The sequence below is a fragment of the Bacillus rossius genome, chromosome 6, assembly GCF_032445375.1.
Source record: "Bacillus rossius redtenbacheri isolate Brsri chromosome 6, Brsri_v3, whole genome shotgun sequence".
Lineage (NCBI taxonomy): Eukaryota > Metazoa > Arthropoda > Insecta > Phasmatodea > Bacillidae > Bacillus > Bacillus rossius.
The window spans coordinates 26,653,241-26,670,748 of NC_086334.1; the positions used below are offsets into that span (position 1 = coordinate 26,653,241).

At 41.3% G+C, this 17,508-nt stretch overlaps 1 protein-coding gene across 2 annotated transcripts in view; it reads right to left on the reverse strand.

The window, feature by feature from the left end:
- Positions 1–17,508, reverse strand: part of LOC134532896 (uncharacterized) — a 110,681-nt gene that overhangs the window by 64,009 nt on the left and 29,164 nt on the right. Inside the window, exon 2 of one of the 2 annotated variants that reach the window (XM_063369926.1) lies at positions 2,778–2,853. The exons of the other annotated variant lie outside the window; for it this stretch is intronic. The gene's annotated coding sequence lies outside the window, so the exon portion shown is untranslated. The remainder of the gene's footprint in view (positions 1–2,777; positions 2,854–17,508) is intronic. 2 annotated transcript variants of the gene reach the window in all.

Below are 17,508 nucleotides of genomic sequence, written 5' to 3' on the forward strand. Positions count from 1 at the left end.
TTTTCAGATACTTAGCCACTAGAAATTCATTTAGATCCATGGCTTTCTCATTTCGCATGGGCAGATCTACAGTTTCCGATATTATTAGCGAAGTTTGTGCAGCCTTGTGGGAAACCCTTCAACCTATCGTCATGCCCGAGCCAAATGAAGAGATTTGGAGAGCTTCTGCAGCAGTTTTCAGAGAGAGGTGGAATTTTCCCCACTGTGTTGCGGCGATTGATGGAAAACATGTACGAGTTAAGGCCCCTGCGATGACGGGTTCACAGTTTTTTAACTATAAGAAGTTTTATTCCATTGTTCTCTTGGCTCTAGTTGATGGAAATTACAAATTTCTTACTGTAGACATAGGACAGTATGGGAGGTTCAGTGATGCAAATGTGTTTGCCAACAGTAGTATTGGAATTCGCTTATCAAGCAACACTATTGGCCTGCCTCCTGACGAGAACATTCTAGGAAACCCTTTGCCCTATGTCATAGTTGGTGACGAAGCTTTTCCCCTAAAACGTTATCTCATGAGACCTTTCCCCAGAAGTGGCCGAGGTCTCAGCGATGCTGCTAAAGTTTTTAACTACAGACTTTCTAGGGCAAGAAACACAGTTGAAAATGCGTTTGGTATTCTTGCCAACACATGGAGAGTGTATCACAGTCCTCTGGAATGCAGTACTGAACTTTCAGTAGCAATTATAGAGGCTACAATTGTTTTGCACAATTATTTACGACAGAAAAACACTGCAACCAACAGTCACTGTGAACCGTACGAAGAGCACACTCAAGTAGTATGTGATCTTGTGCAACTAAATGCTACAAGTGCTACAAATTATACGAAAGAGGCTTTGTCGGTTCGGAATTCGTTCATGGAGTACTTTGGTACCGACGAAGGGCGAGTTCATTGGCAAGATAATGCTGTAAATCGTGCAGCTTAAATAATTGTAAGATATTGTGACTCCAATTATTGTTTTGTCATCTTTTTATTTTAAAACATTGTTTAGTTTTTAAATTTAAAAATGTATTTTGAATTGTTAATTATTATTCACACAATGTAAAAACCTCAATTGTATAAACAATTTGCAATATTACAGTCAATTTTATATATGTGCAAATTTAATTTGATCATTAACTGAATAACTAATAAATTGCAATTACACCTAAACTGGTTTATTAAATTCTTTGGAAATCAAATCCCAGGCATTATCACGCATGTCCTGCTTTCTATAATCTTCTATTGATTTGTTACATAAACATGGATATTTTCTTACTTCTTCAGTAAAATTTTCTGTTGACATTATACTAATAATGTAAACACTGAAGTGGGTACCTACAGCACAATTCCGCGCGAAAACATGTTTTTGTTTATCTGCGCATGCGCGAAGTCAGCGACGTTTTAGAAAAATAGCCAAGAACTAAACACCTGGCGACGTCGCCAACATAGCGCACATAGCGAACATAGCGAACACAGTTTTGTGTGGCCAGTGGCACCGGAGATGCAGCTGGCTATATTGTGATCTCGTAGCGAACATCACGAACATAGCGAGCATAGCACTCTGTGTGGCCGTAGCTTTAATCCATTTCTACACAATTATGGCAAACGTGTCAAATAATGCGATTACGAGTGCAGTCTCTAGAATTTCTGGACGTGTGCGCATCTTATCTCTCGGCGTGCGTCATTATGTAGGAGAAATTTTTGAATGGAACGGAAATGTGTTAACCAGCACGGTCGGTGCTGCAATCTGTGACGGATTGCGCGAACCAAAGTTAACCAAGCCAAAGGGAAAATGTATAGCATTGATGGTTTAATGAATTTTAACAAGATGTGCACTATTTTAATAAAATTACTTGTAAATAAGATCCAAAGCCGGAGTTAAGTTTTTTTTCAAGGGGGGGGGGGGGGGGGTTAGATTTTATCGGAGCCGTGGTTAAAAATTTAGGTCTGCCAATAGAAATAATTCGATGGTTCACGTAGTTGCTCCGGCTGCGAATTTCTAGCAGCGCGTGCGGAAACTACGTGAGATTCGCCTCCAGTAATGTAGTTGAAAAAACAATTCGCGTACATTTGTCGCGTTCTGCATTTAAAAATAAATAACTCTTCGTTAAATTTCGTGTCCGAGGCTCGAGTTTCGTTCTATAAAAGTATTTGCAGCTTGCATGACTGTAAACATCGACACGATTTCACAGACATAATGTACGTTGTTTATTTTTTTAATATTTGATAAGCCGGGAAACCTATTTTAAAAATAAAAACCTTTCTATAACCACAAAACTTTAAACTTTCGATGTCGGCTAACTGACCCCAAACACGCAACTGAAAACATATCTCAGTGCCTGGAGATTTGTGCGTCACCCTTAACGCCCTTGCGACTTTAGAGCTCATGCACCTTACCAGGGGGTCACCTTTATATTTGTAAAGTTTTCTGGGGAAGATTCCGCCCCCCCCCCCCCCCCGGACAAACCACAATTCATCTGGAGGAAATGACAATTTATGTGGGAGAAATTACATAAACCCTTTTCCCCCCAGACTCCCCAATTGGGTAGCTAATAATTTCTAAAATATAAGTAGTATGATTTAGACGATCCGGCCACACAGGCTTCGTAAGGAGGTGCCTGAAGTGCTGACTGCCATCTTGATTGGTGTCAAAAAATGACAAATCTTCAAATTTCCCTTTTTGAGGTAAAATTCCCGTTTTGAAGCAAAATTTCCCGTATTATCCTCAAAAAAATGTCAAAAACGTGAACCCTTTTCAAATAGGCCTAAATTTCCCATTTACAAGCCTCCAACAAACCTCTGGAATGGAGCTTTGACTTTGAACTTCACCTCGGCCGCCATTTTGGATGAGACACGTCCGCCATCTTGAAAATCTGTAATTATCAGAAACATTCGGGAAAAATTATTAAAATTTATAAAAAATAACAATTTAAATACGAATTTAATAAAATTATAATTAAAAAACGCACTTGCGTCGTGTAAGGGCCGCGCGCGGGTCGCCATAGCAGTTCGCAGCACGCCACGCACGTGAATGGCGGGCGGGGCGCGGACACGCCAGCCAGGCGCATCGCCGACCGACATGTCCGTCCTGCTGTGTGCTACTGACTGATGCCTTTCGAAAGCGCGCATTCTGCGTGGGACCAGCACACGAGGCACGGAGTCAGCCACCGGAATAATCCGGCTTCCTAACATTTCATTTTTTTTTTTTTTTTTTTAATTCTGTTGAGTTAAAAATTTAAGGTATGTGTGTTACATAAATAAAATTTATCGCAAAAATTGGTTCTATATTACTTGAAACACTTGTTAATGTATCGAGAAAAAAATCTTTTTATTTTTTTTCCTTCGTCTAAGTGATTGTAACTGAAATGAAAAAGGTTTGGTTTCGTGTTCAGAGACGGACTGAACTTATGAAAATATACGAGACTAGCTGCAGTACCCGGCGTTGCCCGGGCTGAACACAGGGCGATATACTGTCCTCGAGTTAAAGCAAACCGGATAGCGCTATATGACAGTGTGGTGGACATAAAGAAATGACACTCCATTACTGTTTATAGGTGTATGACCTATGGTATTCTTTTTTACCCATGGCGATCGGTTAAGCTGTTTAGAAGTGTATGCGCCGCAGCGCCATTTAGTGAAGAGTTATAGCAAAATGTATATCGCGAAATATATTCAGTGTTAAAAATATCTATGTATACCAATTTTCGTGGAGATCGGTTGAACGGTGTAGAAGTTGATGTGCTGCAGCGCGATCTAGTGGTGAGTCATAGCAAAATGACTAGTATACAAACCTTCTCAATGAAAAAAAAAAAACTTCGATGGCAAACCATGGCGATCGGTCAAACAGTGTCCGAGTTTAACGTCACACATACCAACATTCTATTTTGTGTGTGTGTGTTCATCTTTGTTGCCCATTCTTGTGGTCTCAGAGAGTCCAGAAAACGTTCCAAATGAAGTTAATGGTGGTTTCGGCTCTACGACTAATGTATAGGGCCTACCTCCTCAACAATGACAATCCATATCTCCTCAACAATGACAATCCATATCTCCTCAACAATGACAATCCATATCTCCTCAACAATGACAATCCATATCTCCTCAACAATAACAATCCATATCTCCTCAACAATAACAATCAATATCTCCTCAACAATAACAATCCATATCTCCTCAACAATAACAATCTATATCTCCTCAATAACAATCCATATCTCCTCAACAATGACAATCCATATCTCCTCAACAATAATAATCCATATCTCCTCCCTTTGACAACGGCTAAATTAGGCTTTTTTTCCCTAGTGTGTGTGTGTGTGTGTGTATTCATCTTTGTTGCCCATTATTGTGGTCACTGAGAGAGTCCATAAAACGTTCCAGATGAAGATCATGGTGATTCCGGCTCGGCGCGAATGTTTAACGGACACGAAGGACGCGCGTGGGACCCTCTCCCCTTGTTGGACGAGCAGGTCTCGCACGGTAACACTGACCCGGGCGAAGGCAGGGGTGGAGCCAAGGCCGCCGTGTCGCTCAAGGCCGTCGCGCCGTTAAGGCCCCCCCACACACACAAGATCAGTCAGTCCAGTTCAGGGTTTCCTCCAGAGTCCACGCAGGTTTTACCTGGGGGCCAAATCAACTATTTACAGGCTAGGCCCCAGGGAATAACATAAGGGAGTTGGATCATGGCATCAACTGCTGCCAAGGATGGGCAATCAACCGAACAATGCACACGATGCATGTTTCTCTCTACGCATGGCTGAGACCCCAGCATGATTTAGACGTAAAGGCTTCGGCCCGTGACACACCTAGAGTCTTCCATCACAACCCAGGCCCTCCAAAAAAAAATACACTCAATTTTATTTAGGTTACGAAAAATTAACTGATCATCTCCCAGTTAGCTGACTGCTCAGCCCGAACTGACAAGTTTTGATTGAACTGAGGCCTTCTGCACACGTGATCAGTTCGGACCCATACACGATCAAGTCTTGTGGTTGCTGTTGGATGAATAGTTTCATCGTAGAATATGGAAACTTTGGATGTTGCAGCTACAGTTACAAACAGAAGAAAAAAAAGTTGAAACAAAGATTTCGCACGACTAAGCTGAGGGATTGAATTCGTACAGAATTTGTACAGAATTTTTACAGACTTTGTACACAATTTGTACAGTTTGGACTGCTATTGTACTGAGTCCTATTTGTTGGGTAGCCATCAGTTCATTAGTCCATCAGTTCCGACTGCCCAGTTCACCGTCCTTGCGCGCACACACGGCAGTTCGGACTGACATGCAATTTAGGTTCACACCTCATAGAATTCACCAATACTCCCCCAGGCATATGATCCCGTTAGGGTGTGGTCCTGGTAAGGAGAAAGATGGGTCTTTTACATGCCTGACACTGTTACCAGTGCCCAACATGGGTTCCGAGAACCGGGAAATAGATTCGCCATTTCCAATCACGGCATGTTACTGGTGAGCGCATGGCTAGGTCGAGATGTTGAGGAGACAGTTCAGACTGACAGTTCGGACTGATCGTGTGGAAAAAAAAAGGGCGAGGGGGAGGAGTTATCGTGGAGATGGATTCAGGCTGCTGAGAGCCTGCCGGCGCTGCGATTGGGTCATCGCTGCATTGTATGTCCGCGGGTGGTGCCAAGTGGAGCGCATTTCCTTACTTGTGGGCAGTCAACGACAATCACTACCATTAAAAACCAACAAAGAAAAAATAAAAGGAAAAACATCAAACACCCAAACTTCACTCCGGTGATATGAAAAAGAAGGGAATGGGATAGGGGTAAACAGCCAAAAAATTTTGCAAATAAGAGGTACTCTTTGTTTTAATACTGCTTTTTTTTTTCACTTCGTGGTTTGGTTTTTGTCCAGTATCATATAAAACGTGACAATTCTGAGGCTTGAAACTAAAAAAAAAAGTCTAAAAGATCATAAGTACTAAATCATAAATGTTTGGCAGTCAATGCCATAATATTACCCACCCCCTCTCCAAATAAGTGAAACCCCGGCCACGCCCATGCCACTGATAATCATATAATACATGTTGCTTCATAATTTCATTGTTTTGAAATATATGCAACTGATAATTGCGTGTATCGTAAATACTGTAAAGTTTTATTTTTCGCCAAATAAATTATTATGTGAATGGAATTGACCACAAATTTGGCTTAAATCTATTACTCTGGAAATCTATTTTGTGCTAAGGTTCGCGCAATCAACGGAATCGAAGTCCGATGACTTGGCGTCTCTGGAGCGAATTTCCGTTAGCACAGAGGCGGATGCAAGGGATTAAATGGGGGAGAGAAATGAAAAAAAGTCTCTCCCCTGCCCCCCCCCCCCCCAACAATACAGCTATTTATTTTTAATTATATTCTTTGAAAATCAGCATAAAAATCTTATGAACAGTTAGTAAAAACGTTTATTTTATGTGAATAAAAGGGATATTACTTAACGTTAAATAAATGTGCGAAGTACCTATAAATTTACTAGTCCTTAAGCCTAATGCCCCTTCCCCCCCCCCGCCTCCCCCCCCCCAAAAAAAAAAAAATCTGCTGAAAGGAAGCACCTCTGGACTAAACCATCGGGTTTTGTTGTCGAGTCGAGTCTGCAGAATTAAAAATAACTGCTGTCTCGCCCCGGGCCCGCATCAAACACGTTACTCACAATCTAGAAAGCACTGCTTCTGGCAGAGAAACACGCTTCACTTCAGCCAGCGACAGCGGCGTATATGGACGGAAACGAACGTGGCGTAAACAGTTGGCGTTGGGGCTTGTTCAGCCGTAAGTCAGTTAATTTTTTAATGTGGATTCATCTTAGCACTCGGTATTCGAAATTTGGCAGGGGAAATTTCGTGAATGGCACGGAAGTTGCATGGAACAGGAAATGTGTTAGATACGGTGTTTGCCATCTGTAGCGGATGGCATGAACTCAAGTACATAGAGACAAATGGAATCGTTATAGTATTAACTGTTTAATGAATTTTGACAAGGGCAGTATTTTAATAAAATTTCTTGCCGAAAATCATGTCAAAAGCCGAGGTTTCGTATTTTTTTTCCCCGAGTCATTTTCGCATTCTCTGGAGCTGTTACATTAAACAGTTTAACTTTTAGCTCTACAAATCGAATCAATAGTCGACGTAGTTGCTCTGGCAGCGAATTATAGCGGCGGGTGCGGAAACTAAGTGAGATTCGCGTCACGAAATGTAGCTGAAAACACAATTTTTGCATATTTATCACGCTCGGCATCGTTTTAAGAGAGTTATTACCTTAAATTTCTTGTCCGAGTTTCGAATTATAAGTTTATTTGTAACTTAAGCATTAACTCATTACTGACGTTTACACATCACTGAAGAGTACTGAGGTTTCGCTCCCTCCCACATACACACACAAACATTTTATATATATATCCAATCCTTAGTTGAATTCTCCGGGTATTTTCATAACTTTTAGTTTACCGACAGATTTTTGGCTGTTTACAATAAGCAGATAGTGTTCAGGTGTAATCGGGTAGAACAATTTGAACTGAAACATGAATTGACCGAAATATATACAAAATTCCATAAGAACAAAATAACTTTAGACAATCACGGACAAAAATTATAACTGATGGTCTATACTATAATATGTGAACCAGGCGTTAATTTTTAGTAATTATATTCTACGTTCTTGGAATTATTCTTGCAACGTGGAAGATTGATTGAAACATTTTTTATGGGTATACGTCATTGCTGGTTTTCACTTTATGTCATAGAGAAACCATAAGAATGGACAGGAAGGGATAAATGAATACACACAACATATAGAAAAACAAGCTAAACTCAGCGGAAGTCAAATGTGTGATTGTATAGACAAAAGAGAATTTCGCAGGACGAAATTAAGTCATAAAAAAATTATTTCACAGAGAACACAATGGGCGGGCTAACAATGACGAGAAAGTTCTAACAAGAACGGAACATACAAACGACAACCTTGGACAAAACGACGAAATATGACGATCCCAACGACGACAAAAACCAATCTGGAAAACACAGCGACGCACAGACGTACCCAGCAATGAAACTTAACAGATATTCTGGACATCATAAGGCACAGAAGACCACATTTATTAGGCTTCCCAAGACAAAAAAGTTGCGATGTTTTAGGAACTGAAATCTTTTCCCGCTATAGGTACTTCCACGGAATTCTCTGAGCTGTCTATGCATTCATACATTTCGACTTCGTCTGATTTTGGCATCTTTTTCTGTATTTTTTTTTTTGTATTTATCTTTACCGCACATTCTTGTGGTTTCTCTACGACCTACAGTGAAAACCAGCAATGGCGTATACCTATAAAAATGTTTTAAACCAATAAATATATTATCAATTTTACTTTAATTTTTACAAGTTTGGTCAAATTTGCGTGCACGTTTTTAATGAAATCTCGCTCTTCCTTCACTGATGGGACACACGCGGATACTATATACTCTTGTATTTGGTACTGCTAGTTGCGTAGTTGCAATCACGACTTCCATTGAAAGTGTGTCTTGATCTATACACTTAGAGGCCAACCTGTTGCAATATACTGCGGAGTCACCACTCGCAAGATTCGAAAACTCGAAAAACTTGTCGCGTAGCATTCGAAAGTACCCGCGCTTTCTTTTGATTTTAATCTTGATCCAGGAACCTTTTAGCAAGGCAATCTACCTGCACAAACAAAATAGAGTTGCAAATAAATATTATATAATTATTATAACTGTGTCTATTCGTAAATAATTTATAAATAATAATTCCTAGTAGTATTTATAAATTACATTTTTTATTACATTTATATATATTTTATAATTTTTAGCACAATTTTTTTTTGTTTATGGAACAGAAATATTCATTACAGATATTTGCAAAATTTGTACCTTTACATGAAAACAACTGTATCACTACAAAATAGTGTTAGCAGTATTAATGTGACTAGTAAAAGTACAGAAATATTTTTGTGTGTATATTATATTATGTATTATACTGCATACTATTAATTTATATACGCTATTAGGTAGTAAGCAGTGTTAGTATTTATAAATTTAGATGCTATTGGCATTTTATTAAAGCTAAAACGACCCATCCTAAATCACGATGCCATTACCACGCAAGTAGAACCGCCTGTGTCTCAGGATTGTGAACGGTTGTTTCTGCGGTGGTGCGTTCCCTGGATGCCCGGCGTGAGCAGCAATCGAAAAGGTACGAGATCATTATTTAGCCGCCCCTAGCAAGTATGTCAGCACGTCAGCCGACTAGTTGACATCAGCGAGTGAGTCGGGAACGACCAACTACAGTTGGGCGCCCCCTTTCAGACGAGGCGGTTTTTGGGTGTTTCAACCGAGTTGCCTGGTTGACTCCTGACTAGTTGATCGCCGCGTGAAGAGACTTTTTGGGCTCGTTTCACGCCAGGCAACTTGCGGAATCAAGGTCTCTTCCCAACAAGTCATTTCGATGTTAGAACCCGGAGAAGCATTAATACTGTTTGTGCTTGCTCTCCTGCAAGAAGATAAGCAAAAAAGGAGGAAACCGAGTTGAAGAAAAGTAGTGGTTCATTTTCGTTACAAAACTTTTCTCTCTTTTCCCTTTTTGATTTTATCACTGCATTCCTCACACCTCGTATCCCGTATCGCGGGACTAGTACAAACTGCTCCACCCAACAGGCGGAACGCCCTCCATTACGACCTCGGTGGACTCAACTAGGCGACTGGCGTGAAGAACGAATGCCGATTGATGTATCTTTGTGTTTAGTCTACCGGTGGGGACGAGAAGGTGAGCACAACAGGTGCCTATTTGCCACCCGCCACAGTTGACTGCGAGCGAAGGGGTTCGGGTGGTTCCAAGTCATTCGCTACATCGCTACACCCTTGACACAAGTCCCTTCAACTAGTGGCTTCGTTTGAAGGGGCCCTAGGCGATTAGGGAAAGCTTCGCAAACGAGAAGTGGAAGATCCTTGATGGTGGCGTGGCGCTGCACGTGAGCTTCTGGTGCGGAATGTTCAGAGGAAATAGTTCTGTGACGGACTAAGATAGAGCGGGTCACCGTCACGTCAAACTCCAACCTAAATAGTGGATTATTCGATTCTATGTACATACATACTGTTTATGATTAAACAGGTTTAAATATTAGTTCTGAATAAATATACATAAATTTCTTTAACTAGGCTAACCTTCCGAACACCATTATACCAACACGTAAAATTATCTTATAAATAGTTATAGTAAAATAGTTATAGTATGTACGTTATCTCCTAACAATTTTTTTTGCGTTTAAATATGAAATTTTAAGAAGTTTTTTTTAATTACTGCCACATTTTTGTGTAACTATTTAAAAAGAAGTTAAATAAATGTTGTGAAATAAAAAACAAGTACTATTAACTTTTAAGCCAAATCTGAAATTGTCATAACGTTATGGATTGCAAATTTGTAACAAATTATTTGTTGATACTGGACACACATTCTGCTATCAACTGGACTAGTGTTAACAACTCCAGGTTTTCGCACAAAAATCTTTTAGTCGACAGATATTCTTTAGTGTATTTGGTCCAATAACAAATTGACTTCTACGAATGCTATAAATTACAGAGATCTGTCAAATACTTTTCATTTACTGGCACCAGAATGCACTAACGCTTTTACACAACCAAGTTAACGACTTAAGCTCATTGGCTGCTCACACATAATACATCCTGTTCGTACCGCATATGACAGGATCGCACGTCGTACTGCATATTGTACGGTTATTGTTTTCTTGTCCTTCGGGGATTGTCAAAACTACGCACGATCCAATGAAAATGCCTTTTAAAACGTATATTGGCTAACATTCGAGGAAATGTTGTATGTTTCTAGCCTCGACATGATTTTGACGGTTCTATGCCGGAAAATAAACTGTTGAGAACGTAGGGGCCCTTGGAGCTGGCAGTGCGCAGCTCGCGTGCGCCTTCTAACTCGTCATTGCTCTATGTTAGGGGAGGGGGGCGAGCCACGACGTACTAACCAGTGTTGCCACACACCTCTACAGTCAGGTACAGTCGAGTACTTTCGGGTACAAGGTTCTCAGTTCGGGCGTCATTCAGGTACATACACAAAAATTTTGAAAACAAAATATTGCTGTCTTATTTGATGCAAATATCATATACACTCTACTGTATGATTTCACAATAGCGTGGTGACATAAAATTATGCTGTTTAAGTTAAATATTGGCTCTATTGCCGAGGCCAGTGCGTAGGATTTAAAAATGCGTCGTTAGGTGTGGAAGGGGGGGGAGGTTTTCGCAACTGTAAACTTGAATACTAATATTCCAGTATTCTAGCCACGTGTGAAAAAATTTTAGGTTAAAGTTTCGTGTAGAATTATTGTAAATATTACCTGTAATACAAGTAGGGTGACTTAAATTTGTGTTGTGCTTTAATAGCGTAGCCGAGACAGTTTTCAATGCGAGGTATCACTGATCCTCGTGACGCCGCCCTGCTGTTTACTTGATATTATCTGCAACTTGATCCTGTGGTTCTCCACAGACACTTTAGGGAACATAGTGCAGCCGAAATTGTTTTCAAAAAGGCAGGGATGTTTAATGTCAATACGTTACAGCCAGGGCAAAGACTTGTTTTTCCATTCCAAGTGCATACGGTTCAATATTTTTGACTACTTCTTATATCTTTCTTCTAAATTCGGGTACATTTTCGTACCCGATCAGATCGTCTCAAGTACCGGGTACGTGTGCCCGGATGCGGGTTCGTCTGGCAACACTGCCGCGGAGAAAGGAAGAGCCCATACAGTCCCTGGGCGCTCGGCAGATGGCAGCTGTGCGTCGCGCAACCCCGACCTTCCCCACTGGGGAGGGGAGGAGAGGACCACCCCTTACTCTCCCCCCCCCCCAAAAAGACAGAGGGCTGGTGACGCACGCCCCCCGGGGCCTGGTGGTCCCGGCGACACTGGCGAACGATTGCTGTCGCTCGAACGCTGTACGAGAAACAAGCAGCCAGTATTTCAGGGCAATACGCGCTGAGGACTGTTTGAATACTTTTGTCTACACGCCATAGAGACAGGCGATATGACACATATTGTATGCGCAATCTTTGCACCTTAACAAACTTAAGTCCAGATGAAAACGATGCGGATAATTTTTTTTCCTGTTATAATTAATTTTAAAGCTCTATTCCTTAATGATCTCGTTAACATTATTTTTTTACAACACTCACTTCATTATGGCACATTTACGATTTTCCTTGATATTATTTTTTAAGTTACAAACCAATTGCTAGCCGGAACGGCTTGCACATTTACCACAGAGCAAGTGCTATTCACTGAGTTGCTATAGGGGAAGTGGGGAAGAATTCAAGCAAGGAGCAAGAAGTTATAGTTAAAGAAAATGTTTAGTAACAAATCCACACAAAATATTGTTAAATTATATACATGTGTTGCGTCTCCGGCATTTGGAAGCAGCAGACGCGATTGTGAAATGTTCCGAGAGATCCGTTTACGCAGAACAGGCCTGCACGCACCGACGCCGGAAGAGAGATAAGAGCGTGACAAGGACAATCTCTCAAAAGAGTCGCCCTCCCAAAAGACATAACGCTCGCTGGAGCGCGACATTACCGAGACTTGCTATAGCTTGTCATCCTTGTTTACAGTGCGCGTTTTAATTAAATGGGTTTCTTTCCAACGCACGAACCTGCCATTAGCGCTGTCGTTGCGGCGTGCTCTGTTACCAGATACACTCCATAGAGCACAGAAGTTTTAGACACTGCTTTATAACGGAATTTATTAATTTAATGTTCTTAAATACATTTTGAAAAGAAAATTTTTTGAATGAGAATTTTTAAACTACCATTCCTTGTATTTCATCAAGACTAATTTCTTTATTTCAAAGGGGAAAAAAGTAACAAAGACGACATCTTGGTTTCAACCGTATTAATCGAATATTTTTATATCACTTAATATATTTTTTTTTGCTGTTTGTACGTAGCACATAATAAATGAGCTGCCTTATTAATAGTGATAAACTGCTACAAATAGTTTTTTTTTTTTTTGTGAAATAATAATAACTGGTCTGTATAATTGATATTTTTTCTTTTAGGTTAAAACTGTAATAATACGGTCCAATTGCACTATTTTATGGTATTATAAAAACCAACATAGTATAATCTAAATATATAAGAACTTATGATTATTAGTGGTTACAATATTAGAATTATAATGTTCAATATGGCAAAACTAGTCGCAAATTTTCTCTCTGCTACAAAGTGAGCGTGAGAAAACTATACTATCTCCAAGACAGCGTCTGTGAACCTTCCCCCGTAACCCCGTACTTTCTATATTACCTACTGACTGGAATGCATGTAATTAACTGGAGAGGGGGTGGGAGGAGTGAAAGGGGGGGTGGGGAAAACGGGGGGGGGGGGGGGAGGGAGGTGCTTGTGCTAAAGAAATGTTGCAACTCACACCGTCGTCAAAACGCCACGCTGTGTGACAAGATATGCATTAAGCAATTTTTTAAAGTTAAAAGTGTGTTTCTAAAATCATTAAAGTGTGAATTGACATCTAACAACATTCTTACGCGGTGCTACGTGGGTAAATATGTGTTTGAATCTTATCCGTCCAAGCACAGAGGAAAATGCAAAATGAGAACGAGGTTTCTTGGGTGGTAATGGACCAAATCTTATGATTTTTAACCATCGGTTGTTAAGTCGATTCATGGACACAAAATAGAACTCAATCAAAATTTAAAAAAAAAAGTACTTTTGTAATGAAAATCTACATGAGGAATCCATTGTTTCCTGCGATGTCCGTTCGAGTAGTAAGTTTAATCTCTTAAACTAGATTATCACTTCCTGCCGCCTGCAAGGATATGGTTGATGAAAAATAGGGGAATACAATACACAAAATACCTTTTGGCACCTTTGTTTCATCCGAAAGAAAGACTTTCGTAGTGTGCGCGAGGTGGCGCTATTTTTGAGTTAAAACGTTCGTTGCTTAGCCAGCCAACTGCTGTCTCCATAGTTTTTAAATTGTATAGATAGTACAGCCAAATGATCAAAAAATAACGTGTAAAAAATAATCAGTCGCAACTCGCAAGTGAAATGGTTGCCGAAAAGGCGCGTATTCGTGTAGGCGTGGAAATAATTTTTGATGTACTTTCACACGGCTACCGTCGACCTCGCTATACGACGCGGCGGGCAGCCTTCTTTTCACGGACGAGAGAGCAAAAACCCGAAATTCCCCGAAGTTCATGTTTTTTTTTTTTTCCGTATCTTTAATGTAGCTATCCTAACCAAATCAACCGTCCACAATGTTTTAAAGTATTCATAATGTAGCTAACCTAACCTTATTGACCATCAGTATCCTTTTATCAACACCGCCATATTTATTTACAATGAACCAAAAAAAAAACCGAAGATGCACGATCGGGCGTTTGGCTGTCTCGTCTGTGAAAAAAGGCTGCGCGGCGCGGTGCAGCGGCCGGACGCCGCGGAGGTATTTCCGGCAGGTGCCGCTGTAATTGGCGGCGCCAGCAGCGCCACGTGCGTGCGCAGCGGCCGGCGGCCTCCCGCGGCTAAACATAGCTGCCGGTGCAGCGACTCCCGGCCGCTGGTGGCTGATAACCCCGGGCTGGCCTCCGCCCCCCCCCCCTCCCACCCTGTACGCGACCACCAGGAGGGTGGGAACACTGAGGCCGGGTTTACAAACTAGGCAAGGCATTCAACGACGCGATAAACGTAACACTGAATCAAAAGTCAGATAACGGTCGTTCATGAGCACGCAGTCGCAAGACGTCACCAACCCGACAACTTGAAATTGTTTAACAGTTGAAGACTACCATATTTCCCCCCGGGTCTTTATGATTCTTCATTCTCCTTTATCACGAAAAAATAAAATTTACAATTATTTGATTTTAAGTGTTGTTTCTATCATTGTGAAAAAGTTTAACAAATGAAAACGAAATATTTAAAATAAAAACAACATCGTGTCCAACGCAAATAATTACTGCGTCTTTAAAAGTTTTCGGAACACTTCACTTCCAATATGGCAGTCAAAAACGCAAGCCAAAAGGCAAAAAAAAAAAAAATGGAAGCTAAACAATGTTTGCGCATTGCGTAGTTTATAAACCGATAATCTAAAATGCAGTTGTTGTACTTTTAGCGTATTGCGTAAGGCCGGGCGCACAATGGGGCGCAGTGCAGTGCAGTGCAGTGCAGTGCAGTGCAGTGCAGTGCAGTGCAGTGCAGTGCAGTGCAGTGCAGTGCAGTGCAGTGCAGTGCAGTGCAGTGCAGTGGGACCTCTCCTAGACCCCCCGCTGCGCTGACCGACCGGCCAGCCTCGTCTCCAGCATCCTCGCAACAGTATTCACTGGTGTATAGTGCGGTCGCGCCTTTGTGCGGGTTAGACGTGAATGGTGATCACTTCGCTTTTGTTCACAACGGACTCAAATAGTCAAGAGCACTAGTAGTTGGAAATAGGGGGTTCAAGCACAGGCGGAGGAGCCAGGAGCCCGCCATCTTGGATGACGTCATCGGCGGCCATCTTGGATGACGTCATCGGCGGCCATCTTGGATGACGTCATCGGCGGCCATCTTGGATGACGTCGTCATGACCTTTGACCTTGACCTTTGACCTTGCTAATCTATGCCAATCTATGCTAATCTATGCCAATCTATGCTAATCCGTATGCTAATCTATGCTAATCTGTATGCTAATCCATGCTAATCCATCCGCCATTTTGTATTTCTAGAAATTTCCACCAACTTCGAATCATGACGTCACCGTTGCACTTTGTGTCACGGGCGCCATCTTGGATTTGAATTTATTTTTTCGAACTTTGAAATTCGATGTAAACATCAACCGCCATCTTGTTTTCGTCTGCTGGTGGCCGCCATCTTGTTTTCGTCTGCTGGTGGCCGCCATCTTGTTTCGTCTGCTGCAGGCCGCCATCTTGTTTCCGTCTGCTGGAGGCAGCCATCTTGCGACGTCATATAGTTCTGTTGGTCGCCACCAGATAGCAGCAGGGATTATTTTATTTTTTTTCTTTAACTAAAATAATTTCAGTGACGAGGCTGGGATTCGATCCATGGGACGTGAAAACGTCCAGGATGTCGTGGTTACGAGGCGGACACCTTGACCACTAGACCACGAGACCAATTGGGATATGGTGGAATAAATAATCTATATATGCCACGTACTGACGTCAAGTTTTATGATAAAAGGGGGGAGGGTGTCTTTGCCTTCCCAAATGCATGAAATTCAAATTATTATTATACCATCGCCATCTTTAATTCCAGCACAGACTACCAGATGGCGCCAAATTCAAATATTAGTTAGGGAGTCGGCAGGCAGGTGTCGCATGCCGCCATCTTGGTTCTCAAGTTGGCTGGTAGATGTCGCTAGTATCGCGCGCCAAATTCAAAAATTAGTTACCAGAGGCGCCGCCATCTTGGTTCTCAAGTTGGCTGGTAGATGTCGCTAGTATCGCGCGCCAAATTCAAAAATTAGTTGCCAGAGGCGTCGCCATCTTGGTTCTCAAGTTGGCTGGTAGATGGTGCCACCGTCGCCATATTTTAGTTCATACAATCGATACCAGATGACGCCACCATCGCCATCTTTAGTTCCTAGTGTTGCTACCAGAGTGTGCCACCGTCGCCATCTTTAATTCCTAAAGTTACCGCCGGAGCGCGCCACCATCGCCATCTTTAATTCATAAAGTCGATACCGGATGGCACCACTGTCGGCCATCTTTAATTCAAGGTATTGTCGCCGGATGGTGCCAAGTTTGAATTTAAAAACCTACAAGTGTTATGCAATGTGTAACCAGTCGAGATAAGTTTGGAACCTGTAGCCATATTATTATTATTATTATTTATTAATGTATGTTTATTAAATATGATAGAGTATTTATAAAATATTGGTGTTGTGTAGAGTCTCTCTCTCTTCTCGTAGTGGCGGAAGACATCTCGAAGGTAGTGTTAGAATTTATGTATTAAAGCAATCACTCTAGCTGAGGAGACTAATAACTTATAGTTACAATTCAATAATAGCGGCAATTAAATGTTTTGAAAGTAAAGCAAACAACGTAAATGTTAAACACATATTTATTTAAATCTTATTACAAACAGCAAGGGGTAAGAACAATCGATGATTTAAAAGAAGTAAATAACGAGTAATAAAATCACATAATATTCACACACTACACATCATAGTGACAAAGGCAACATTAACTCGAGACCCAATTATACATAGTAGTATGGGTGGTCGAATAGCCAGAATTTAAGTAGCTGAACATTACAATGAGCGCAATGGAATTTGCCATACAGTTTTATACATTTATCCAGGCGGTTTCCATAAGTCTTTAAAAGTTTGGACTACCACTTTAGTGGAGCGATGCTGTGAGACCCCAGAACTCGCTCGAAATATCCTGCACAACACATTCCAAAAACATGACGTAGCCTATGGTTGACGGCACAAACACCCTGAGTGGCTCTGCGTGTTTCCTCCTGCCCGAACACGCGCTGCTATGAAAGCCTCT